The 26,669-nt window shown below is 45.7% G+C and overlaps 1 protein-coding gene across 5 annotated transcripts in view; it reads left to right on the forward strand.

Moving 5' to 3' along the window:
• PDE1C (phosphodiesterase 1C) overlaps positions 1 to 26,669 on the forward strand; it is a 433,318-nt gene that overhangs the window by 18,259 nt on the left and 388,390 nt on the right. Inside the window, exon 1 of one of the 5 annotated variants that reach the window (XM_058678119.1) lies at positions 3,791 to 3,802. The exons of the other annotated variants lie outside the window; for them this stretch is intronic. The gene's annotated coding sequence lies outside the window, so the exon portion shown is untranslated. Of the gene's footprint in view, positions 1 to 3,790; positions 3,803 to 26,669 lie in introns of those variants that run through there. 5 annotated transcript variants of the gene reach the window in all.

Genomic DNA, 26,669 nt, shown 5'->3' on the forward strand with positions numbered 1-26,669 from the left:
CTTGCGGGCTTCTGTTTAGCTGCCGGCCTCCTCTTTCCTTCCCACTTTTACGCCCTGTCAGGATGGAATTTCCTGCTTTCTCACTTTTAACTCCCCTGTTCAAGCCCTGAGTCCGCTGCTGTCTCTCCCTCTGCCTGTACTTCCTGGCCTTCTCCTCTCTCTACAAAGCTCCCATTCTTTCCTTTGTAAACTCAGTTGAAGAGTCGCCTCTTCTGGCAGAAGTCCCCTCATCTCCCCTAGCACACTTCTCCCTTGCACTATGACCTTGCAAAATGATGTTTTTGTTGGTGTCTTTCCCCCCTTGATGTCCGTTCCTTCCCGGTTGGTATGTGTTCCTAGCACGCAGTTCCCGGCATAGGTCTGTACTCAAACATTTCTTGAACAAGTCAATGGGTTCAGTTGTGTATCACCTTTCTCATGCCACAGCCCTTTCAAATAGTTGGTGATCCTATCATGCTTTCCCCTAAAATTCCTTTTTTTTTTCTTTAAATTTTCAACTTCTTTTATGGTTTCCCTTGGGATGTACTCTCTCAGGTCATCATGTGGGTTTGAAGAAACGTTGACGCAGAAAAACAATTCATAGACGTGTCCTAGCCATAGCCAGAGAGCTGCTCCCATCACCTTCCCACTGCTGGCTGGCCATGCACCTTCATGAACCTGCCACAGAGCTCCAGATGGAGGTTCAGATCAGAACAGATCAGTTTTCTGTGTACATTTGTCTCTCTATATTTTTTTAATCCAGTGGTGATATTTTGGAGGTTCTGATTTCTAGTAAGATCTCTGATTGGGCTTCCCAGCCCATGTGGTGTAGATTTCATTTCTTGGCCTTTTAGGCTCATGCAATCCATTCGAATCAGTCCCTAAAGCACCAGGAATTGACTCAAGGCTCCAAAGTGTCAGTTTTGGTATTTGCTATTCCCTCTGGATTTATGGCTTCTACGTGCGTGGTTCCTGACCTCTCAGTATTTGTTCTGCTCTCATGCCAGCTCTGCCATGATTAAAAAAAAAAAAGATGTTCATTTGTTTGTTTTTCACTAGCATTTAGGTGTTCTGTCCCTGAAGTCCTCCTTTTGGAGAAGTCATTTTGTTGAAAGTAATGGTCGATTTACTCATTCAGCAAAATAGTTCGGCTATTGCACTTGGGCAAGGTCTTTGTGTCATTCTAGTTGAAGTATCCCAAGGCACTCAGTCTGTTGAAGGAGGTGGTACATGCAGTGACAGAGGGATATGATGGTTATGTATCTGGCAAACAGGACACAAAGGCAGATGTTGAGAGGCCAAGGAAATCTCTCCAGAGCTGGCTTGGGCTAGGTTTTGAAAGGAAAGGGTGGAGGAAGCTGAGTTAGCAGAAGTGTGAATGTATGTAACAATATTCTTTTTTTTAAGATATACTTTATTTTTATTGGAAAGGCAGATTTGCACAGAGAATGAGAGAAAGATCTTCCATAAGCTGGTTTGCTCTTCAAATGGCCGTAATGGCTGGAGTGGAGCTGATCCAAAGCCAGAAGCCCCTTCCGTGTCTTCCACATAGATGCAGGGTCCCAAGGCTTTGGGACATTCTCTACTGCTTTTCTAGCCACAAGCAGTGAACTGAAGGGAAGTGGGACATGAACTGGCACCCATATGGAATGTTGGGTTTTGCAGGCTGAGGATTAACCAATTGAGCCATCATGCAAGCTCCACGACAGTACTCTTCTAAAATACTTATCCAGAGCCACTTGACCATCCCAGTGCCTACAACAGGTACCAGGTACCAGTCCTGGTCTTAGGGAACCCAGGCCAATAGATTGTCAATCAGTGGGCAGCAACTGCATTGCTTGTTCTGCCTTGTACCTCTGTTTGCATGCTTCATCTGAGGAATAGGGGTGGGTCCATTCCAAACTTTTTGCTTCCTATGCCTGTTCCTGCTGGGGATGTGCGGGACTCTCTGGGATTTAAGTGCTGCCAACTTCTTGCTGGGTTTCCCTGGGCATAGTCATACGACACCTGACCATCTCCTAGCTCTCTCCCTCTGCTCTCAGCCAGGCACTCTTGACTCAGTGAGAGACACTGAGTTTGGACCAAGACCTAGGATGAGTTTTTCCCCAGTTTCTCTGAGGGAACTCTCATAGTTTCAACACGTCCTAATCCTGCTTGTTCAGGTTCAATAAGGCGCTGGCGGGGCAGGGGACAGCAAGGTACTTCCTGATCCCTGCTCTATTACCCAGGAAGTACTTCAAAATTGCCACAAAGAAGAAAATTGCAGCCATAGTTTCTTTGGCGTCATGGAGAAGCAAAAAAGAAGAACCGGGCCCAGTGGCATGGCCTAGCGGCTAAAGTCCTTGCCTTGAATGCCCCGGGATCCCATATGGGCGCCGGTTCTAATCCCGGCAGCTCCACTTCCCATCCAGCTCCCTGCCTGTGGCCTGGGAAAGCAGTTGAGGACGGCCCAAAGCTTTGGGACACTGCACCCGCGTGGGAGACCTGGAAGAGGTTCCTGGTTCCCGGCTTTGGATCGGCGCAGCACCGGCCTGTTGCGGCTCACTTGGGGAGTGAAGCATCGGATGGGAGATCTTCCTCTCTGTCTCTCCTCCTCTCTGTATATCCAGCTTTCCAATAATAATAAAATCTTAAAAAAAAAAAAAAAGAACCTATTTGCTGCTGGATCCCACGTTTGTTTTCATTCTGAAACTTTGTTTTGAGTTTCAGCTTGCATGTTCAACAGATTGCTTAGCATCTCTGCTTAGCATTTTCAGAGGATGTGCCATGTGGGCAGAGATGAAGTCGTCTTTCCCCCTAAACATCTTCTGTACCCCACCCTGACTTGCTCAGGGGCCTGCCGTGAGAACCGGAATGCCCTCCTTACAGCTTGTCCTCATTGCTCCCTCCCACCATTAAGTCCTATGATATTCTGTTTGTGCTAATTTATTTTTGTTTTGTTTATAATTAATTTATTTTTGCCACTTCCTCAGCCCACTTCCTTATGACTACTCTTTTAGCTGGTGTCCCTGCCTCCTTGGTTATGCTGGCTTCCAACTGATTTTTCACAAATAGCAAGAGTGACCACTTCAAAACCTTAGTACTCAAAGGGTATTCATGAGCCAGCACTATTGGCATCACACAAGAACTTATTAAAAATGCAGGCTTATAGAATGTATTGCATTTAACAAACCCCCCAGGTGATGCCTGAATACATTAAAGTGTGAGAAGCATAGCTCTAAAATGGATATCTGATCTTCTCTCTCTTTTTAAAAATGTCCCTTAAGATAACTGTACTGTGTTTAGGAAAACCCATCATCCTTAAATGACCCCATATGGCCCTTTAAGATCTAGTCCCTCTGTACTAGTGCAATTTGTCTCTGTGCTCTCCTCCCCGACTCCTGAGCAACAGCCTACGCTGAACTGCTCTCCATTCTCTGATAGACTCTGTGTCTCACCTCCAGGTCTTCGTGTATGATTTCTTCTCTGCCTGGAATATCCTTTTTTTGAGACACCTCTCTTCTACATGCTCCTATGATTGTATTATCCTGCTCAGTCTTTCATTTACTGTTATTGTTAACTTTCCAGATTCTGTGTAACGCCTGTGAGCTTTGTGCCGGGATGCAAGGTGCAGGGACTGTCTTGGACTGCAGACACTATTTTCATCTCCATCTGTCTATTGGTACTAGAAGCTTAGTCTACCCCGTAAATCATGTTTCCTTATGTACTTGTGCGATCTTGAAACCTTGTCCTGGTACAAAAGGATGCTCAACAAAAGGTTATTAAATGGACAGTGAACTCCAGTTCTGCTGCTGATGAATATTGGAAGTAAAAACACCATTTGGTGAGTCAAAATCCTTCTCTGGGTTTGGAGGCAGCCTGGGTGTCCAAGTTTGTCAAGAGAGTGGGTGGTTGACAAACAATCTTGATCTGACCGTGTTCAAACCAGCCTGGTCTTCGAGGCAGTGGAGACCGTGGGGAATGTTAGCTCACTTTAAAGGTGTACACACCAAGGTTCTGAGAAGCTGCATGACTTGCCAAGAGTTGTCAAGATGATGAGTCATGTAGGGCCACTTTGTCTTTTCTTTCCTGACCATATGAACGGGTGAATCCCTGTGTCTGTTTATCCACCCACCCTCCCTTCTGATAATGACACTTAGTACGTTAGACATTTCTCATGCAATGACAACCATCTCTAAAGCCCTTCCTGGGCTCTTCATGAACTGCAGTCTCCTCAGACGGGCTTTCTTTTAGTCCCTGCTCCATGGACTCAGAAGCCTTTCTGCCTCTCCATAGAAAGGCCACTCTGAAAGAGATCACCTCAGAGGTCCTGCAGTGCCATTCTCTTTTTCGCCAAGGCTCAGAGACACACAGCAAGTTACCCACCAAGTGCACAGCATGAATACATGACTGAGCTGGGACTCGAACTTTGGCCTGTGAGTCTTTGGTCCATAGCCCTAAGCATGGGGGTTCGCTACCGAGTATGCAGTAGGTGCTCCATTAGTACTCATTGACCAACTGATGATGGATACTCACTGCCAAGAGGCTGGCAGCACCGTGTTGTGACTCAGGCCCCCAGGCACAGGCACGTCCCTGGAGAATTTTTGTAAGCCTAGGAGAAGTTGAGTGTCTTGAACTGTGATTATCTGTTCACATTCCTGCAATTAGTGTCAAAGATAATAGCTTGATTGTTATTATTAAATGTAAATGTGAACAGCCCCCAGCCGCCCTGATGCAGCAGCTGTCTGTTAATTTGGAGCAGAGAAGACATCTGTCCTCTGACTGAGGCCTTGCCTCATGAACTCGTGTGTGTGTGTGTGTGTGTGTGTGTGTGTGTGTGTGAGTGACAGAGAGAGAGAGAGAGAGAGAGAGACAGACAGACAGACAGACAGACAGAATGTAACACTTCTTTAGGGCAATATGTGACAGAATGGCCCAGGCCCATTGTGTCTGAGAGGCACTAGGGAACATGATGAAGAACACACGTGTGGGGGAGTCCCAAGGACAGGTTCATTTTCTGACTCTGACCTTTGGTGGGTTTCTGCATTTTTAAACGATTTGTGGAGTGGGTTTGACCATACCCATCTCACAGGCTTCCATAATGTGAAGTGCTGTGCCCCATGCCTGGCATGCTGACCTTGAATAGGCAGGGGTACTAAACTGTACGCTGGTGACCAACACACTGGGGGTAACCGTAGGCCTTTTTGGGCAGCCTCTTTGCATGTTTTTTTTCAGGTAGTTCTTGTGTTGCCAGCCATGTTCCAAGGTGTGAGCAGATGAAAAATTGGCACAAGACTTCTAGAATAGGCTCTAGAATGTCTAAATGGTCAGTCGGGAGACCTCTCCCAACATGTGGCAGGACACATGCGAGAGGTCACTGGCTGCCCACCCCCCGCCCGTTCTGGGCACAGGGCCACCTTGCAGGTGGGCCAAGATGGAGACCTAGGAGTCTTTCTTGAAAGAGCAAAAGGCATGTGACTGTGGGAAATGGGTAGAGGCGGGAGAATAGCCCTTAAGCAGGGCAGACTCTGTCAGAGCTAGGGAGACAGCCAGGGTCTAGGTGCTGAGGGCAAGTCAAGAGAGCCGGGCCAGATGGTGCCCTTCCTCCTGGCCAGGCCTTGGGAAGGCTGGACTATGCTGGTGGAGACACTGGCTGGCTATAAATCCAGGTTCCACCAACTGTTATGTGTCAATGCTTGGGCACAGTATGTCTTACAGCTTCTTGCAAAAATGAGAACGGTAATCATGTGGCTTACCTTAATGTCTTTTTGGAGCACTCAGTGAATTATCTTATCTGAGAGAGTCAAGTCAGAGGTTGGCATAAAACAGTACTCTGGTAGATCTTCTGAGGGTAGTGAAGGTTCAGTCTTGACTCTGATCCCCAACTCCGGCTTCCTGCCAGTGCAGACCCCGAGAAGCTGTGGGGATAACCCAAGTGATTGGGTTTTTGTAACTCACGTGGAAGACCCAGTTTGAATTCCTGGCTCCCATCTTCAGTTAGGCCCACTCCTGGCTGTTGTAGGCATTTGGGGTGTGCACCAGAGCCTGGGGAGGTCTATCAAATAAATAAAATAAAAAGTACTCATCTCCTCCTTGTGGGAAATAAGAATGAAGGAAAGGGATTGAGGACCATTTGTGGTCTAGGGCACTGAATGGGAAAACCTGACTGGCTATGAATGTGAACCACTGGAGTTGCCTGGGAGATATGTAACTGTGGTTGTGATCACCAGGAAGCTGTTCCAGGGAGAAGTTGGGAGGGGGTTGTGACGTTGGGCGCCATGAGCACAGGTGGGGTGTGACATGGAACTGCAAATGGCCAAGGTTGGTTGGAGAGAACTCAACCCTCATACCCTAATGTTAGAGGTCAGAAAAATGAGGACAGCCCTTAAAGGAGCTTGGGACGGAGTGGCCGGTGAGGTGAGCACTTCCAGAAGCAGGTGGCAGTCAAATTTTGAGCAACTGTGTCACAGTGATGGGAGTGCAGTGAGGTTTGAGATTACACTATCGATCTGGGGACTCGAGGTCATAATTGGCCTTGGTAAAGGGAGCATCAGTGAAACAGCAGGGATGAAAAGCAAATCTTAGTACATTCAATGTCCCCAAGTAAGGGGGATGGTCATAACAGGCACTTGCTTCTTAAGGAGTTTTACCATGAAAGGGAGCAGAGAGATGGAGTAGTATCTGGAAGAGCGTGTGTGGGCAAGTGAAGCCAGGTTTTCTTTTGAGACTTGTGGCACCCAATGCAGCAGAGGGGGCAACGGCAGGTGCACAGGATGACCGTAAATGTTCAGGGGCAGGATGACTGACCGCAGGCAGCGACTCACTGCCTGGTGTTTCCTAGTGAAGAGGCATCCGTTGCGTGGACTTGTGCAGAGAAGGTTGAAAGAGCCATTCCAGGGGCCACTGTGAAGTGCTTCTTACAGCTTCTGATTTCTGGCTTTGGAAGTTAAATTACCGATGAACTCATTGTCAGAAACCAGACAGGGCGGCCACCAGAAGCAGCTGCAGGAAATTTCTTGGCTCCTGAATTACGAAGTTGTCCATCAGCAGCTCAATTAAAGCTCTCAGACCATGGCAGTTTGTCAGCTGTTTTCACATTAAAATGGGTCAGAGAAAAACCCTGGGGAAAGTTAATGAGCCGGAAGGCCACCACTGGACTTTGTGGAAGCTGTGCTGGGCGATTCTTGTAAGGGTGGAATCTTGGGCTGCTCTATCAGCATTGCTGGGAACTGACAATCCAGGGAATTGGCCCTCCAAATAATGACAATTTCCTTTTCTTGTGGGCAAAGGACTTGGCTTTCTTTGTTGCTCTCAGGGTCCAACTTCTTTTTTTTCTTTCAAGAATCTTGAATGAGGGGAAGGAAATCTGCTTTTCAATCCTAATCCTGGTTTGTAACCTTGTAACTCCGTTGGCTTGGCTGTTGGAGGTGTTCTTCAACCTGATGTTTGGGGATGTTACCCTGAGCATCTGTCCGCATCTGTCCTCACCCCTACCCCTTTAGTTGAAAGACAGAGGGGAAGGGCCAGCATTGTGGTGCCACAGGTTAAGCCTCTGCCTGCCATGGTGACATCCTGTATTGGATGGCACCAGTGCAGTCCAGCTTCCTGCTAGTGCACCTTGACAAGCAGCATAGGAGATCCCAAGTGCTTGGGCTCTCACTCCTCACTGTGGGAGACTTGGCGCAGCTCTGGGATCCTGGCGTTATCCTGGTCCAACTCCGGCTATTGCAGCCTTGGGAAAGTGAATCATGGGAGGTCGTCTTCTCTTTCTTCCTCTCTCTGTCACCCTACCTTTTAAACAAGTGAATTTTTTTTTAAAAGTAGAAAAGCAGAGAGATGTTGGGAAAAGACAGAACTTCCAGTCATTGGTTCACTCTCCAAACATTCACAACAGCTCAAGTTGGGCTCTGCCAAAGCCCAAGTCCAGATATCAATCTGGGTCTTTGATGGGGTGACAGGGTCCATCTTCTCTTTCTGACATTATTTATTGTCGCCGCCCAGCAGCGACACACTAAAACAACGAGGCACACTCTTGAGGGTCTGGGAAAAGCCGGAACCACAACCGGACCCTTCACTGCAAAAAGCGGCTGCGTTTAAATCCTTACCTCTCCGCAGCCTCTCTCGTCGCCCCATCCTTCTCCTCGTCCTGTCTTTCTCCATCGTCCCTCTGCTCTTGCTCCAGCCCTCTCCGCCACCCTTCTTCCCATATTTCTTCCCGTACTTTCTGCTGCATTTCTTGTCCCCGTCTCTCCGTACTGCTGTTACTGCTTCTGTCTGTATCCCTCTTTTCCAGCCCTCTCCACCACCCTTCTTCCCAGCTGTGCTTCTTCTCCCTCATCCTTTCTCCGTCCGTCTGCCGTCTGTCCGTCCGTCTGTTGTCCCCTGTCGTCCCCGCCTAGGTTTTACTGGGTACTTTTATATCGTTCTCCACCAATCACTTCGCCCCGTGGGTCCACTTGGCGCTATGTGATAGGCCAGTAATCACAGCGAGGGCATTAGCCTATCCCTGTGACTTCCTGTTTACCTGCTGACGAGACCAACTCCGCCTCCTGGCCCTGGGCCAGCAGCCATCTTCCAACGGCCCCTATCAATCCCAGAGCGGCTTCAGCACCCTGGCTCCCCACAATTTATGTTTTTTTTTTCTTTGTCTTTGAAAACTTGGCATTCCCTTTTTTGTCTGTTGATTTTTGTCCCTTGATTTTTCAGCCCAAATTATACTGCCTTGATTGGTGACTCAAACCAGGGGTCCGTACTCAAGGAATCGCACATGTGGCATCCCAAGGTGTGTCCTGCTGTGGTCACTCTTGTTTTGGGCTTCCAGCTTCCAATCATGCCCTGATTGGCAGAGGGAAAGTGCTCTTGGTTGTCCCTGAAGAGCTCCACCTGCTATCTGGATCAGTCTTGTACCTGTGCTGAGGCCCTCCTCTGGGTTAGGCCTGGACTAGGAAGTGGAAACTCAGAATTTACATGCCTGCAAAAGAGTTAAGATACAATGAATGGGCAAACTGGCTCCCCAGGGAGGCAGGGACTCAAGACTGCTGTGCTGGGGGAAGCAGAAGCCATATCTAAGCTGACCGAGCATTGTAGCCCAGGGTTCAGAGACGCCAGAGAGTGACAACTGAGAGGAATCCGGTTCAGAGTCCTTGGAGCTTCCTGTGTGTCCAGGTGAAACTCTGGAAATCATGCAGCACAGACAACCCATGCCTGCCACGTCTGTTCCCATCCTTCAGCCACCGAAACCTAAAACCCTGGCTCTTTTAAGCCACTAAATTTTGGGCACTCTGTTAAGCAGAAGAAATGCTGAAAAGTGAAACTTTATCAAAAGTTTTGTGCAATAGAATCTGGAAAGCTCTTGAAATCTCTGACAGTGTATGAACCAAGGGCTGGGGAGGAAATGCTACCAAAATGGCTGGCCATGCGGCCCTTTGGAGATGGGTAGAGCCCTCAGTCAGGACTTACCACCTGACCCACCAGTCCCCAGGTGGCTTTGATCTTCTCCACGTGTTGAACCCAACTGGAAGGCAGAGAGCACCAACACTCCCCACCCCAGCCACGGGCAGTAATTTTACAGGTGGGTCTCTGGGGGAGGCTGATGGAGAAGGGGCTGCTGCAGGGAAGTGCTGATGTCGTCACTAGCAACTTCCAATGGAAGTTACAAGTATATGCTTGTGTGATGATTAACCTATGCAATTACGTATTCTTGGTGTGTTAGAAGTATCCATTTAAATAAGTTGATGTGCCGCTTGTGCATGGTTTCGATCTGTTTGTTAAAGGAAGAGGCTTGAACTCAGTGTTTGATGTGACCTTTCTGTGCTTGGTGTGACAAGAAACCAGAGTTCATTTCTTCAAACACAGTCTGAGATTCAGCTCAAATTTATGACTAATTTAGTTTAATTTAGATTTCTCCTTGCGGTCTGGGATCCTTTCAACCTTAGGAAATATTCTGGGATTTTCTCTACAAACCCTGAGAGCCCTGAGCTGTTCTGCACGCCTTGTACACCTGTGAGGCTGGCCCAGCTTCCCCTCCCCCGAAGCTTTGACTTCTCAACACTTGATTGGATAAGGATCAGAGGAGCACTGCTTGTTCTCCAGGGCTCCAGGTCAGATTACACTGATTTGCAAAGGAAGGGGCGGGGAGTGTCTGCATTTGGAGGGAGAGACAGAACTAAGTGATTCTGCAGGCAGCTTTTCGTTTTCTCCTCTCCCGAGCATTCCACATTGGTCATCACCAGTTTTGGTAATGGTAAACAGATCAGGATAGTAGGGGCGGGGTGGTTAGTTTGGGATCTCTCATGCTACTAATCTTATGGATCACAAAGCCATTTCACATTTTTATAGATTTAGTTTTATTGAAAGGCAGAGTTACAGAGAGAAGTAGAGACATAGGGAGAGGGCTTCTATCCTCTGGTTCACTCCCCAAATGGATGCAATGGTTGGCGCTGAGTTGATCAGTAGCCAGGAATCTCTTCTGGGTCTCCCACATGGGTACAGGGGCCCAAGGCATTCTCTGCTGCTTTGCCAGACTGTAAACAGGAAGCTGGCTCACAAGAGGAGCCCTCCCCACCCCCAGGACATGAACTGGCACCCCTATGGGATACCATTGCCACAGGCTGAGAATTAGCCTGATATGCCATGGGCATGCCCATTTAACATTGACTGGTTCAATCCAGATGCCTCATTAGTTGCTTTAGTGCCTTGGTCAGATTAGTCAGCCCCAGCGTCCCAGGGCCAGAAGAGGGAGCAGAGAATTGGGCTGAACTTGCTCAGTGGTGGTCATGTAGCCCTGAGTGGGAGTCTGGTCTTTATCCAGCAGCTATGGTGTTCAGAGTCAGGGAGTTCGTCACATTGCTGTCCCATTCCCCCAGGAGTCTACGATCAAGGAAGGAGACAATACTTGGCTTAAAACAACTACATGCCAACGGAAGTGCTTCTGATCATCTAAGTAATTTCGAGAGTACTCAGAGGAGGGAGGGATGTGTATGGGCTGAACCATTTCCCAGACTGGATGGGCTGTGAGTGGATCTTGGAGGAAGGGTAGGGGTGGGTTGGGTGCTGGAGTGGAAGGAAGGCATTGCAGGTGGAGAGACCTGCATGGGTAGAGGCTGAGATGGGGCCCTTGCAGTCATGTGGCAATTGCTGAGGAAATTGAATAGAATGTAGCAAAACAATTTGGTCCCAAACCCAAAACATTGATTAACAAACTCTTACATATATACAATTTATATTTAAGTAAAGTTAAAGGAAACAACCACTCACAGAAAGTCAATAAAACATAGTGATTAAGAATATAAACTTTGGAGGGCCCCGCACGGTAGCCTAGCAGCTAAAATCCTCACCTTGCACCGCCGGGATTCCATATGGGTGCTGGTTCTAATTCTGGTAGCCCCATTTACCATCCAGCTCCCTGCTTGTGGCCTGGGAAAGCAGTTGAGGACGGCCCAAAGCCTGGGAACCTTGCACCTGCGTGGGAGACCGTAAGAGGCTCCTGACTCCTGGCTTTGGATCAGTGCAGCTCTGGCCCACTGTGGCTGCTTAGGGAGTGAATCAGCGGGTGAATGGAAATCTTTCTGTCTCTCCTCCTCTCTGCATATTTGACTTTTCAATAAAAATAAATACATCTTTTCAAAAAAAGGATATAAACTTTGGAGCAAGACACATGTGTTCGTTAATAAATATTGAGTGAGCACTTGCAGTGTGCGAGGCCACGTTATAAGCACTGAAGACAGAAAACTAAATCAAAATTCTTGTCCTCATGAGTTAATGTTCTAGTGGTAAAGACAGATAATAAACAAAACAGAGACACACACACACACAGACACATGGATACTGTTGCAGGAAGCTGGAGATAGACAGTTGTTAAGTCAGTTGAAAACAAATTTTAATCAGGAACTGTTGCCATAGAGAAAAAGAGGCCCTGGCAGGGGAGTTGTTTCAATTCTGAATACAGCAGGGTAAGATGGGAGTTGGTAAGCAAGGGTCAGGGCTGTGGTAGGCCAAGTTGTGGGTCTCCGATGGAAAGAACAGGGAGAGAGGCTTGCTGAAGTGACCTCACAGGATTCTTGCTAAAAGCAGGCCAAAGGCTTACCCAAAAGGTGGGGATGAGAAATCTGATCAGGACGGGATTCTCTTTAAACCTACTTAACAGGATCCTCGCTAAAACTGGGCCATGCAGGCCCAGCCAGGACAGGAGCCAAGATTGAGGCCTGGTTAAGAAGGCTCAGAGCCTCGCTAGGTATTGGTCAAGGAGAAAAACTACCTATACACACCCATGCACAAGTGCAGATACACTCATGCAGTGTTTGGTGCAGGTTGTGCTATGGAGAATAGAGCTCAGCATTCCCTGGTTCGATTCCCACCAGGCCCTGTAGAGGACAACTAGCTTCTGTGATGGATTCTTCCTGCTAATGAGGAAGACCCTGCAACTGGCGAGAGACTGTGATTTTAGCCCCAACTAGCTCGTTTGGAATGACGTCTTTCCCATCCCTAGTCTCTCTGGCTCTTGTGTTCAACGTTGAAGTTCAGGGATGGGATCTGTTGGGATGGAAGAAGGGAAGAGGCTGTTGTGTTTGGCAAGTTCATTCTGGAGGGCAAGGCAGGCCTTTGATCTGGTTTGGGGGTGTTTGTTAGTTCAGGTACCTGTAATGGACTGACATTGACAGTGGCCATGGGAAGGTGAAGAGGAAGAAAGACAGCAAAGCCTAATGTAGCCCAGCACTGGATACAACAGGAATTCTCTAGGAAGCAGAAGAGCTGGAGGGGAGGAACAGAAAGTCAGGACTATTGCTAGGGCCGCTGCCTAGCCTACGTCACTGTCCTGGTGCAAACTGGAGACTTAGGGATCCACGTGGTTAAGATGGCCACGAGCCACATCAGAGCCCCTGGCTTTGAGTTCTAGCTCCAGCTGATGAGTTCATTCTCTTCCTCTGTCTGCCTCGCAAATAAATTAAAAGTTGAAACTTTAGAATTTCAAATCAGACATAAAATACAAACCATGATTCCTGAGGCTCCAGTTGGAGCAGGTCCTTCTCTAGTCCTTGGGCCTAAAGGCACATCTGTTCACTTCCCGCTGAGCTGAGCCTGAGGAAGGCCCAGACAGCTATCCACCTTCCCTCACTCTCACAGCCCTGCGGGTCCTGTCCCTCGGCTGTGGCAGTGAAGGCATCAGATCACCAGATGGCGCTGTGGAGAAAGAAATGCTTGTATCATAACCTGACAGTGCTGCGTGTGGCTGCACAGGGAGTTCCACACCGGCCACGCTGGGCACCGGGGCGGCCCACTAATTCTGTTTGTACTAAGCATTTCCCAGCACTAGCATCCCTTCAAAGTGTACCGGGGTGAGTTTCCTCTTAAAACCTTTCCATTGTGAAGTATTTTCCCCACGAGCTGCAGAAACAAGCTCAAGCGTGCTTTAAGACAGGGTTAGAGATTGGGTGTGGTTTGTCCCTGCAGAGGTTCCTGTTTTGGGCATTCAGTCCCCTGTTGGGGGACCCTAAGTGATGGAATCTCTAAGAGGTAATGCTCGCAGGGAGGTTGTAAAGCCATTGATGGAACCACCTTTGGAAACAATGCTTGCTGTTTGGGGGATTGTGTAAGTTCCCAAGTGAACCCTGGAACCTCCCTGGCTTGTTGTCTCACCCTGTGGGCTCTTGTGCCTGGGCTCCCATGAGGCTGCCTGCCGTGGGGTGTTCACCAGACAGTGAGTGAACAGGGGCCACCTAACCTTGGAGTTTTAGCTTCCAGAGCTGTGAGCTAAGTAAACTTAAAAATATTTTTCCAATAATTTATTTAGTTTGCTTGAAAGGCAGAGAAACAGGGAGAGGGATAGAGAGCTCCCATCTCAAGCTCACCTGACCTCCGAAAATACTCAGGGTGGCTGGGACTGCACAAGGCCAAAGTTGGGGACAAGGAGCCTCAACGCAGGCCTCCACGTGGCTGGCAGGGAACCAATCACTGAAGTCTTCACACTGCCTCCCAGGGTGTATCTGAACAGGTGAACAGGAAGATAGAATTGGGAATAGAGCTGGCACTTGATACAAGTTGAAGGTATCCCAAGTGAAATTTTAACCTTGGCCTTGTCATCGTAAAGTTTTCAGCATCAGGTTTTTTGTTATAGAAGCAGAAAACAGACACATAGGTTCAGCCCAATTTAAATTCCAATGCATCCTATTTTTTCTGAATCATCACTGTTGAGCCCCTGTACAGTCACCTAAGTATTTTTTGTGGATTCCACAGATGATGTGCACAGACCTAGGGATGAGCTTTTCCAGATGAGGAAAGATGTGGTGTTTGCAAACCTCGCCAGAAGGGAAGTGGTGGCCACCAAGATGTCCCCTCTAGGACCCTCCAGCTGGCTCTTCTTCCGTTTACCAAATCAAGAACGAATAGTTCTCTCTCAGATTTGGAAGTGAGCCTGCGATACTTTTTTTTTTTTTAAAGATTTAGTTTTATTTTTATTGGAAAGTCAGACATACAGAGAGGAAGATCTTTCGTACACTGATTCACTGCTCCCAAAGCGGTTGCAATGGCCAGAGCTGCGCTGATCTGAAGCCAGGAGCCCAGAGCCCCTTCTAGGTCTCCCATGCAGGTACAGGGTCCCATGAAAGGGCCGTCCTCGACTGCTTTCCCAGGCCACAAGCAGGGAGCTGGATGGGAAGTGGAGCTGCTGGGATTAGAACTGGCACCCATATGGGATCCCGGTGCATTCAAGGTGAGGACTTTATACATGGGATCCCGGTGCATTCAAGGCGAGGACCTAAGCTGCTTGGCCACTGTACTGGGCCCTCTTGCAATACCTTTAATTGTAGTTTAGTTGTGAATTTTATGTAAGAGAAGCAGATTCATTTGATTCAATAGAAATATGAAAATCAAGGTTAGGGGGCAGTAGTGAGACATTAGTGCATTATTCACCTGAACCATCAGCTGATGCCGCCCGTCAAAGGGATTGTCTGTAAAGTGTCCACGCTCTTTGTGCTGTGGGGAGAGGGGCTGGGAGAGGCTTTCCAGTGGTCTTGCTTTGTACACAGAATCCTAGAATGTGCACATGCAAACGAGAACATACTAAGCCCACTGGAGCATTTGGTTAAGCATTTGGTTAAGGGGACTTCAGTTGTCCCCTCACCCTGTATGTCCACTTCAGTAGGTCCCCATTTCAGCAGAATTGTGTTTTCCTGGGAAGGTTGCCTCTTTCTTGTTATTGTCACAACAAAGTTTAACTTGCAGGGCCTGAGAAGCTTGGATAAGCTAGAAATGAGGCCCCAAAGTGGATACACCTAGAACAAGATGAATATGTGAAAGGGGAGGACATTTTCCACAATCTTGTTTTATTAATGCTTCCACACACTTAGAGTCTCTCATGCAGAAAATGCCAGCCAGCTAGAAGACAATACACCCAACAACTAAATCACAAGGAAAGCAAAAAGACAGTGACACTGGATACTTGGAGATGAAAGAGATTTCAGAAACACATCATTTAAGTGTCATGCCTGATTTACCCGGATCATGAGTCTAACTATTAAGTCAGGACCCAGGAATCACTTATGAAATTGAGGAGACAGTTGAATATTGGACCCTGAATATTTGCTGCTTTGTGAAGATTTTGTTTCTTAGTCTAGGCCTGGTAATGGTATTGTGACTGCTACAACAGAGAGGGCCACTTTATATCCTAGTGAAACGTGATGAAATATGAATGAGAAAATAATACTGTGTTTGGGACATGCTTCAGAATGTATAGGATGAAGGCACAGAAAGAGCAGCCCTGGGTCACAGATTGAGGGTAGCTGGTACTGGGCAGTGGATACAGGGAGGTTCATTATAGTGTTTGGATTCTGTTTAAAAATACATGTAAAAAGAGTGGTGCAAAACAATGTCACAAAGCAGGATATGGTTAACTATTACGTGATTGTATAAGAAATCAGGAATGTAAATACGAAGTAAGGAAAAAAGAACTTGATGCTGACAGTATTGTAAATAAGATTTTTTTTTTTTTTTTTTTTTGCTTTGTTTCTGGATCAGATGACTTGAGAATCAACTTAGGATCACTGGCATGGGAGAATGTGTTTCAAGTGATTTCCCGTCCTAGGGCATTGTGTGTTGACCTGTTCTTCGATGGCTTGATGCCCCCTGGTGGTTTTCTGTTAGAATTGTCTTCAAGGAACAATCATACAGCTTTGGTGGTATAGAAGAATTTTTATTTGTCAGAAGTTTAAACGGCAACCTTCAGCTCTTGGTCATTTACTGCTCTTTGCTGCATTTTTAAAAAGATGTATTTATTGGGAAGGCAGATCAGATTTATGGAGAGGAGAGACAGAGAGAAAGATATGTCTGTTAGTTGGCTCTCAAGTGGTCGCAACAGCCAGAGCTGAGCCGATCCAAAGCCAGGAGCCAGGAACCTCCTCCAGGTCTTCCACTTGGGTGCAGGGTCCCAAGGTTTTTGGGCTACTCTCTACTGTTTTCCCAGGCCACAAACAGAGAGCTGGAAGGGAAGTATAGCAGCCAGGACACAAACTGGTGCCGATATAGGATCTTGGCACTTAGCTATTGAGCTATCATGCCAAGCCTTGATTTTAAAAAAATGTTTATTTACTTATTTGAAAAATAAATTGACACACACACACAAAATTTTTCATCTGCTGGTTCACTCCCAAAATGACTGCAACAGCTGGAGCTGAGCTGATCAGGAGCCAGCAGCTTCTTCCAGATTTCCCATGTGGCTGCAGGGGCCCAAGAGTTGGGCCATCCTCCTCTGTTTTTGTAGACTATAAAAGCAGGGAGCTGCACTGGAAGTGGAATGTCTAGGACTAGAACTGGCATCCATATAGGGTGCTGACGTTACGAGGTAGAGGATTAGTGTGATGTGCCACTGTGCTGGCTCCACTTGCTGCTCTTTAATGCAAAATGACCAATATGGGATAACTTCACCTTCACTAACAGGACTCACTGAACAATGCAGATGACATGGCCATGGAAAACTATGATAGCTTCCTAGAATCACTGGTTTAGAATGTATCCTTTGCTGGCCTCCAGGTAAGAAAGCAAAGCAGGGCTGGTGTCTCCAGAAGGCAGCTGTTAAGATGAATGCTAGCATTTTGTGTTGAGCACTTACTATGAACCACACAGTACAGGGGCCCAAGGAGTTGAGCCATCTTCTACTGCTTTCACAGGCCACAAGCAGGGAGCTGGATGGGAAAGTGTAATAGCTGGACCTGAACCAGCGCCTGTATGAGATCCCGGTGCTTGTGGTGGAGGGATTAGCCAGTTGAGCCATTGTAATGGGTCCCTCATTTGCTATTTATTTATTGGCTCTTTGACTTGTAAGACTCTTTTTAAACTGATAAGAACAGATACTACATTTTATCTTAGTCAAAAGGCCAAGGAGCGATGTAAGACTCTTTTTAAAAAATATTCTGGATAGAAGTCATTTCAGTTATACATTTCAGAAAGTTTCCTCCAGGCTGTGATTTGTCTTTTTCCTTTTCTTAACAGTCTCTTTGGAAGAGTGAACCCCTGTAATTTTAATGAAATCCCATTTATCAACTATTATCTTCTATGATTTGTGCTTATACCATCACCAAATTCTTTATATTGCTCTCCTCCGGGAAGAAATGGGGTGCGAGCAGCTAACCATCACCATTGTTGGCGTGATCTGGGACCTTGGGGACAAGTTTATCTTGCTTCTGTTATCAAAACAGGCAGAGGGCCAGTGTAATCTTCAGGCTAACTGAGGTTTTGCAGCCCCTGCCTGCTGTCAGCCTGCATATGTGCTGTGGTGTGCCATGTGTGGGCTGAGGTTCATGACTATTGCATGGGGAGGGCTGGTGAGAGCCAGAACCTGTTAGGTCAAGGGAGGTGTCCCCTTTGAGGTCCCAGGTGAAAGGTTTTCCCAGATCTCATCTGTGATTACGACAGAAGGTGAACCATCAGAAACTGAAAGTCGAGGAATTTTTGTTTTCCTTCGTGTCAGGGTTAGTGATTAGCATCAACCTTCGTTATAACTGATACAACCAGTGAGGTGACAGATGCACCTGTCACAATGTGAGTGACAAAAGTGAGATGGGGAAGTGGTGTTTGAGGAAGGAGCCACAAAGGCAGAGGTCCTGGTTGGGCAGAAGCCCAAGGCAGTGATGTGCCCAACCTGTTCAAGGATGCCTATGAGGTCAGGGTGGAATGAATAAGGAAGTGGGAGGCAGAGGAGGAAGTTGGACCAGATATGCAGGCTTCAGAAGCCTGTGTTAAATTCTTTAGTTCTTACACAGTGAACTAGAACAAATTTTGTGCAGCAATACCCAAATTCTTGTGCCATTCAGATGCATAATAGCTATATCTTCCTCAACTTATTTCCTCAACAATAGAAGGAATTCGGAATGTCATTGAATAATAGTTAACATCTTAAAATGGCAAATGATAGTGTGTGGATAATAAAGGGTAACAAATGGATCTAAAATATTATTACAGAACTATTGAAACGATAAAAATACTTGGTCTGTGAACTAGCAAAATTTAGATATGAAAATGCATCTAGATTGAGTTTTTACCTCTTGGCTCCTGGCTTTGACCCAGTCCCAGGCGTTTAGGGGGAGGAATGGACTAGCAGGTGGGAAGAAAAAAATCTCCCTGCCTTCTTTTCTCTCTGTTTCCTCTGGCTTTCAAATAAAATGAAAACAAATTAGACAAATATTTAAAAAAAGGATGACTTTTTAAAAAAAAAAAGTTATTTTATTTTTGTTTGAAAGGCAGAGCTACAGGGCAAAGGGGAGTCGGAGAGGTCTTCCACACTCCCCAGAAGGCCTCAATGGCTGCACTGAGCTGATCTGAAGCCAGGTCTTTCAGGTCTCACACATGGGTGCAGGGGCCCAAAGGCTTGAGCCATCGGCTGTTTTTCCAGGCCATAAGCAGGGAGCTGAATCAGAAGTGGAGAAGCCAGGACACCAATCTGCAACCACATGGGATGCCAGTGCCTTAGGAAGAGGCCCAGCCTACTACGCCACGGGCTCTGGCCCTATGAAGAATTGTTCTTGAAACATGACAGATAAATGTAGGATTTTATTTGACAACGAAAAAACCTTGGAAGGATGTTTTTGTGGTGATGTCTATGTATCCCAGCGATAACATTTGTGTTAGTTTACCAATATTGTTCTTCAAGTTGAGATTCAATATGTAAAATGTGTCTTAAATACAGCCCATATATATATTTTAAAGATTAATTTATTTTTATTGGAAAGGCAAGCATGCAGAGACAAAATCAAGTATGGTGATTCACTTCCCAAGTGGCTGCAACAGCCGGAGCTGAGCTGATCCAAAGCCAGGAGCCAGGAGCTCCTTTTGGGTCTCCCATGTAGGTTCAGGGACCTCTACTGTTTTGCCAGTCCACAAGCAGGAAAGTGCAGCAGCTGGAACAACAACCGGTGTCCGTGTGGGATTCCAGCAGATGCAAGGCAAGGACTTTAGCCACTAGAGTATTGCGCATGGCCCAACACCATTTAGTCTAAACTTTCTGAGTTCAGCATTGGTGATTGACTTATCTTTGAGTGCCAGTAGTGAGGACTGAGTAATACCTGTGGAGTGAATGACCACTGGTCTAGCTAAGGAAACATCTTAACTAAGCTTTCTGCCAAGTCACAAGTATTCGCAGTGCTGACAGCAAACTCTCCCGTGATTCATTGCATTCCTTACTACCTTATGCTGACTTATTTAATCTCCAGCAGCTTGAAGTTGGGTGCAGTGATTACTTACTATTTTATATTTAAGTATATGTGGTATATCATAGTATAAATGCTTTGTACTTGGCCTACTTAGCTTTCTCTGCCCCACCCCACTTCCTGCCAACATCTTACCTTGTTACTGTTTACGTAATTTTTTTTCTTTTCCAGACTGTCATGTGGTTGGAATCACATGTTGTAGTATGGAACCTTTTCAGAATTTTTTAAACCTAGTAATATATGCATTTAATGGTTTTCTTTTCATGACTTGGTAGCTTTTTTCTTTTCAGTGAAAACATTCCATTGTCTGCATGTAACTATTGATTACAGCAATTTTTTTTCTTTTAAGATTTGATTTATTTACTTGAAAGGCAAAGTTACAAGTTAGGGAGAGAGAGGGAGAATTAGAGATCTTCCATCTGCTGGCTGGGCCAGGCCAAAGCCAGGAGCTATGAGCTTCATCCAGGTCTTCCACGTGGGTGCTTGGGCCATTTTTCATTGCTTTCCCAGGTGCATTAGCAGAGTTGGATCTGAAGTGGAGCGTTGAGGGCTCCAAATGGTACCATATGGGATGCTGGCACTTCAGATGGTGGCTAGAGATGGCTGAGGCTGGCTTTAAGGGCAGTGAAAGCTCTTAGGGAATTTTTTTTAGAAACACAAATATGGGTGATACCTACCACTTAAAATCCTTTACTGGCTTCCTCATTAACATGGATTCCTCAGTCACAAAAATAGCCTCACTTTCTACCCTACTTTTATCTATCCCCTGACGCTGATCTCCAGCCATAAAGAACTTCCCTCTGCTCCTGGGCATACCCTTGCTTGCCTCAGGGCCTTTGTAAATGGCTTCATTTCGCTTTCCTATAACCTTGCTCTTAGCTCTCCCCTTCCTTTCTCCTGTCTTTCTTTGGGGTCAACCTTAATATCCATGTAGGGAGTCCAATAACACTTCAGGACTAAAGCTTTTTGCTCTACCCAACTAAGCTATGTACTTACAAAGTCACTGACAATAACTACACCATATACAAAATCTTGATTACAAGCCTCATGTTCTCTGGTCCCCTTCTGTGCCCCCAGCTCACCTGTTTACTACTGTAGCACCTGTAGGCTGTTTGTGTAGCATTTTTGAAGAAATGTTTATTCAGGTCTTTTACATAATTTAAAGTCAGGTTCCTGTATTGTTGAATTAGAGTGATTATTTACATGTTCAGGATAATAATTGATTTGTGAATATTTTCTCCTAATCGCTTGTTTGCTTTGTTTGGGCCTGTGTCCTTGGATGTGTAGAACTTTACATTGTATGTGGTCCAGTTTATTGTTTTTTTTTTCTTGCTTTGCTTGTGTTTTTCATCCTAGAAATCTTTGTCAGATCAGACATTCCTGAGCCTTTTCTCCTGTTTCCTCTTAAGAGTTTTATACTTTCAGTTGTTATATTTAGATCTTTCATCCACTTCGAGTTAACTTTTGGGCTTGTATTTTATAAGGGAAAGTTCCAATGTCATTTTCTTATTTGTGGATATCTAACTTTCCCAGTGCTGGGAAGAGACTATGTTCCCTAATTTTTTTTTTTGACTCCTCAATTTTTGGAAACTCAAGGACTGTTCCTTCTCTGTTTTGCTGGTTCCTTTTCATTTTTAAAATTTCTTTTTTTAAGACTTACTTATTGTTAATGGAAAGGCAGAGCTACAGAGAGGACAGAGAGAAAGATTTTCCGTCCGTGGGTTCACTCCCCAAGTGGCTGCAATGCCAGAGCTGGTCCAATTTGAAGCCAGGAACCAGGAGCTAATTCTGGGTCTCCCACATGGGTGCAGGGTACCAAGGCTTTGGGCAAGCCTGTACTGCTTTTCCAGGCTGCAGGCAGGGAGATGGATGGGAAGTGGAGCAGCCAGGATGTGAAGCCGCATCCATATGGAATCCCAACACTCGTAAGGCAAGGATTTAGCACCACCCCCCGCCCCCAAGCCATTTTGCTGGGCTCTGTGTTTCTATTCTAAATAAGTTTGAGTCTCTCAGTGATCCATTATTAGCCATGATTTTCAAAGGATCTACAATACTGTTTTATTATGGTTCTTTGTTTACAACCATTGGCTGTTTCTCTGATTAGACCATCACTTGCAGGGTGTTTGGCTTGCCTTTTTCAAGGCTGAATCCCCAGAGCCGAACAGAGTATCTGGCAGGTAATTAGAACTCAAAGTACTCATGGATGGAACAGAAGAATGACCCTGCACTGATGCAGGAATAGACAGGAGGAAGAGGCTGGAAGTGAGGAGTTCACTTAGGAGTCTCTCTAGGAAAGAGACAGTTAACATCTTTGATAGGAAAGTAGGAGTGGAAAGGAAGGAAGGAAGGAAAGAAGGAAGGAAACAAGGAAGAGAGAGTTAGAAACATGAAAGTAGAAGGCATGAATTGTGAATGTCTGGGTGTCTGGGGAAGGAGCAAAGGGGAAGATGACTCAGGTCATGGACAGAAAGAATGCTTCGGTGGCTGGGTGAGGGACTTAATACATGAAGTTCCCTGTGGTTGCTTGGGTAACAGTGTCTGTAGAAATGCTGTCAGCAGCCAGTTCTTTACTGTCCTATGGAGGATTCTCTACTTGCTTCTAGAAAGATTCTTATAGACAGTTCTTGAAATAGAGTACAAATATGTCGAATGTATGAAGGTTACAGGAGATACTTGGCTGCAGTAAGGGAAATTCCGTTCTCTATGTGCCGGAGCCTATTTTAAGATCCCTAAGCGTAGCGGGAGGGTGTTGGGTACTGCTTGGGAATTCCATATCCCATTCTAGCATGCTTGGATTCATGCCCCAAAGCTGTTTCTGATTCCAGCTTCCTGCTACTGTGTACTCTTAGAAGCGGCAGGTCATAGCTCACATACTTGGGTCCCTGTCACATGTGGGAGACCCAGATTCAGTTTTGAGCTCCTGACCTTGGCCTGTTCCAGTCCCAGTTATTGTGAACATTTGAGGAGTTAACCAGCCAGGTGGAAGAACTCTGTTTCTCTATCTTCAAAATAAAAATGAAAGTTAGAACATAAAAAAGTAAAAGAAAAACATAGCACTAAAAAAATCTCAAGAGTGTGGCCCATTTTTGAGACCCAATCTCTGTTGATCTGATTTTAGGTCTTGACCCATGTTAGTTTTCTCCCCTCGACCCCCCAATAAAACTCCTTTAGCAAACATATGTACATCAACTTATATCCAGTGAACTCTCTGTTGAGAGAGAGTCCCTGATTACAGCCCCTGTGCTTGTTTCAATTTTCGATTCAGTTTGCAGGAAAGAGAGGGTTTTGAGTTGCCAAACATTAGTTCCAATCTGTCATCTTTCCATTTTCTACACATTTATTTGACATAAGAAGGGCAAAATGCAATAAAACATTGAATTAAGTACACAATCTTTCTTTAATGGGTAAAACCGAGGATGCTGCTATAATTGAGCTACAAGCTGGAAGTTGACGTGATAACTTGCAGCGTGACACAAAAGAAATTTCACCCTGAGGGCAGCTTCACTAAGCAGCATCCTGTTACATGGGATTATGAAGGAAATGAACCTCTGCCTGTGTTTTGAGTTTTCAGATACTATCTTACAGACAGTAATTTTACAGTGTTGGACTTGCCTACCTCTCCCAGAACTACTTCATCCCCTATGTTCATTTCTTAGAAAGATGATTTGGGCTGGATTGTGACTCCCCAACCCCCAGTATTTCAGAATGCAATTTCATTAGGAAATCAGGCCTTCAAAGAGGCAATTAAGGCATATTAAGGCTTGTGTCTGATAGGACTGGTGTCCATGTATAAAGTGAGACTGAGGCTGCATGGAGGGATAAACTTGAGACATTGAAAGAAGGAGAGATTGACTTTGAAGTGTTGTGTTATAGCTGGGAGACCAAAGAAACCATGCGACACTTGAGACTTGCAGGAGGAAAGACACATTGGCTTACACGCATGGACTTGACTCATGTGCCAAGAACCAAGCCCTGACCCTTGGTGTTTTTTTTTTTTAAAAGATTTATTTATTTTTATTGCAAAGTCAGATATACAGAGAGGAGGAGAGACAGAGAGGAAGATCTTCTGTCTGATGGTTCACTCCACAAGTGAGCGCAACGGCCAGTGCTGTGCCGATCCGAAGTCAGGAACCAGGAACCTCTTTCAGGTCTCCCACGTGGGTGCAGGGTCCCAAAGCATTGTGCCGTCCTCGACTGCTTTCCCAGGCCACAAGCAGGGAGCTGGATGGGAAGTGGAGCCGCAGGGATTAGAACTGGCACCCATATGGGATCCTGGTGCGTTCAAGGCAAGGGTTTTAGCCGCTAGGCCATGCCGCCTGGGCCCGACCCTTGGTCTTTTTTTATTTTTATACCTCACATCTGCAAGTCATGGTCCCAAGGCAGTTTCAGGAGCTACGTTCTCATTGGAGGCTTCCAGACGTACAAGGTAGCCGGGTCTTAGGTATGGTTGCAGGTTGGGTTGGGGCCTTGAGGTCAGCCATGGATTATCCAGACAGAGTTGGTCATTCTAGCCAAGAGGGCACATTTTTGTTTTGGGGTCTGTGATGTTGCATGTGCCACTATTTGATCTTGAAAATACTTCTCTGTTTGAGTCACTTAGGTGTGGCACTTACATTAGCTGTAGCTAATGAATACAGAAGCTTCTCATCCAACGCTACTGGCCTTGGTGAAATCTCTCAAATACTAAGACTTGCAGGGTCTCCTGATCCTTGGGGATGTGACAGGCAACTTCTCCAGGCTCAGGAACATCAGCTGCGATGAGTTAGACACATCCAGGTGGACTGCTGTCATATTGTCCCTGTAAGAGCTTTGGACATGTCATTTGCATGCGTGTCACTTGCAGATGGATTTGTGTCCCTTAAATTACATGATGTTCATAAATGTTTCATACAGGTGGGCAAAGTCAAAGTAATTATAACAAAGGAAGCAGTCACCGGAAAGATTTTTGCTAAGATGTAAATACTATAGGAAAAATAGCCAATCATAAGTCAGCTCACAAAGAATATTTTTAAAAAGATTTATTTATCTGAAAGGGTTATAAGGAGAGACGGAGGTAGAGAAAGATCTTCTATCTGCTGGTTCACTCCTCAAATGGCCACAGTGGTTGGGACTGGGTGAGGCTGAAGCCAGTAACCTTGAGCTTCATGTAGGTCTCCCATGTGGATGAAGAAGCCCAAGTACTTAGACCATCTTCTTCCTCTTTCCCAGGTGCATTAGCAGGGAGCTGAATCAGAAGTGAAACAGCTGGGACTCGAACTGGCACTCATTTGGGATGCTGGTGTTGCAGGCAGCTTTACCTGCCATATCACAATGCTGGCCCCAGAATATTTTCTTATCTCATTATAGAAGTAAAGACATTTGCAGTATAAAATTTGAAAAAAACCAAAAACCAAAAAAAACCCCCAAAACCCAAAAACCTCTTCTCCCCCAACTCCCCAAACAAAAAACCAAAATTATATCTCTCACTGTCTGTAAATTTAAAATTTAAAATAAGTTTTATGAACATTTTGAAGGGCTATTCTTCCAACAATTTTTTCTGTTTCTATTCATCTGATTTATGAAAATGGAATGATATAGAATGCATGCTTTTTTTTTTTTTAAAGCAGATTTATTTATTTGTGAGGCAGAGCAGGAAAGAGAGAAAAATCACCTAACTGCTGATCCATTCTCCAGAAACTTGCAGGAGACAGATCAAGTCCAGAGCCAGATACCTGGTCTCCCAAATGGGTGGTAGGTACCTAAGTAGCTGGACTAACCTTCTGCTGTCTTCTTGGGCACACTAGTGGGAAACTGGATCAGAGGCAGAGCAGCTGGCACTGAAGCTGGTGCTTTGACATAGGATGCTAGCATTGCAAGTGGCAGCTTCATTGATGTGCTGTAATGCTGGCCCTCACATGTGACTATTTATAGCTCCAGTGCCATTTAAAGAATTTTTCGTAGACATTTTCCCAAGCTATCAAATGTTCTTTTAAAATAACTGCTTCTGGGGCTAGCATATTGGCATAGCAAACTAATCCTCTGCCTGCAGTATTGACATCTCATGCCAACATCTCATAAGGGTGCTGGTTCAAATCCTGGGTATTTCACTTCTGATCTAGCGCCCTGCTAATGGCCTTGGAAGGCAGAGGAGGATGGCCCAAGAGTCTGGGCCCCTGTGCCCCTGTGCCCATGTGGACAGCTGAAAGAAGCTTCAGGCTCCCAATTTGGAACTGGTTTAGCCTTGGCCATTGAGGCCATTTTGAGATCTCTATCTTCTCTCTCTAGGCAATTCTGACTTTCAAGTAAAATAAATGGATCTTAAAAAAAATCTCCTGTGGTTACCTTTAATGTTTGGTACATACCTATACCACACTGTAATTAATATCCTAACGTGCAGATAAAATGAATTCATTTTTCTGGATGAAATGTTGGCAAAATGTTAAGGGAATTGTATTGAAAATAATATGGTTTAGGAAGAATGTTTTGAAGATTTATTTATTTTTTAGTTGAAAGGCAGAATTACAGAGAGAAGGAGAGACAGAGAGAAAGATTTTCATTCACCAGTTCACTCCACAAATGGCTGCTGGAGCTGGGCCAGTGCAAAGCTGGAGAGAGCATGGAGCTTCTTCTGGGTCTCCTACATGGGTACGGGTCCCAAGGACTTGCAACTTCCAGTGCTTTCCCAGGCACCGTTGGGAGCTGGACTGAAAGCGGAGCAATCAGAACTTGAATTGACACCCAGATGGGATGTGCCTCTGGTAGAGGCTTAACCTATTATGCCGTGACTCAGGCCCCAAGGAAAACATTTTTAAAAGACACATCTGTATTCTGCTACCCAAAGATTAAGGATCATTGTTTAGACAGTTGCATTTGGGTTTGTTATAGCTCAAAAATCATGTACTGTCACGGGATATAGTTTTACTGAAAGAAATACAGTTACAATATAAAACAGAAAAATTCGTGACTCATTTTTTGGGGGACCCTACTTTCATTTGATCATTTATTGGCAGCTTTATGTAAGTTTTCCTTTCAGAGTAT

This window comes from Ochotona princeps, chromosome 20 (assembly GCF_030435755.1).
Source record: "Ochotona princeps isolate mOchPri1 chromosome 20, mOchPri1.hap1, whole genome shotgun sequence".
NCBI classification, from domain to species: Eukaryota; Metazoa; Chordata; class Mammalia; order Lagomorpha; family Ochotonidae; genus Ochotona; species Ochotona princeps.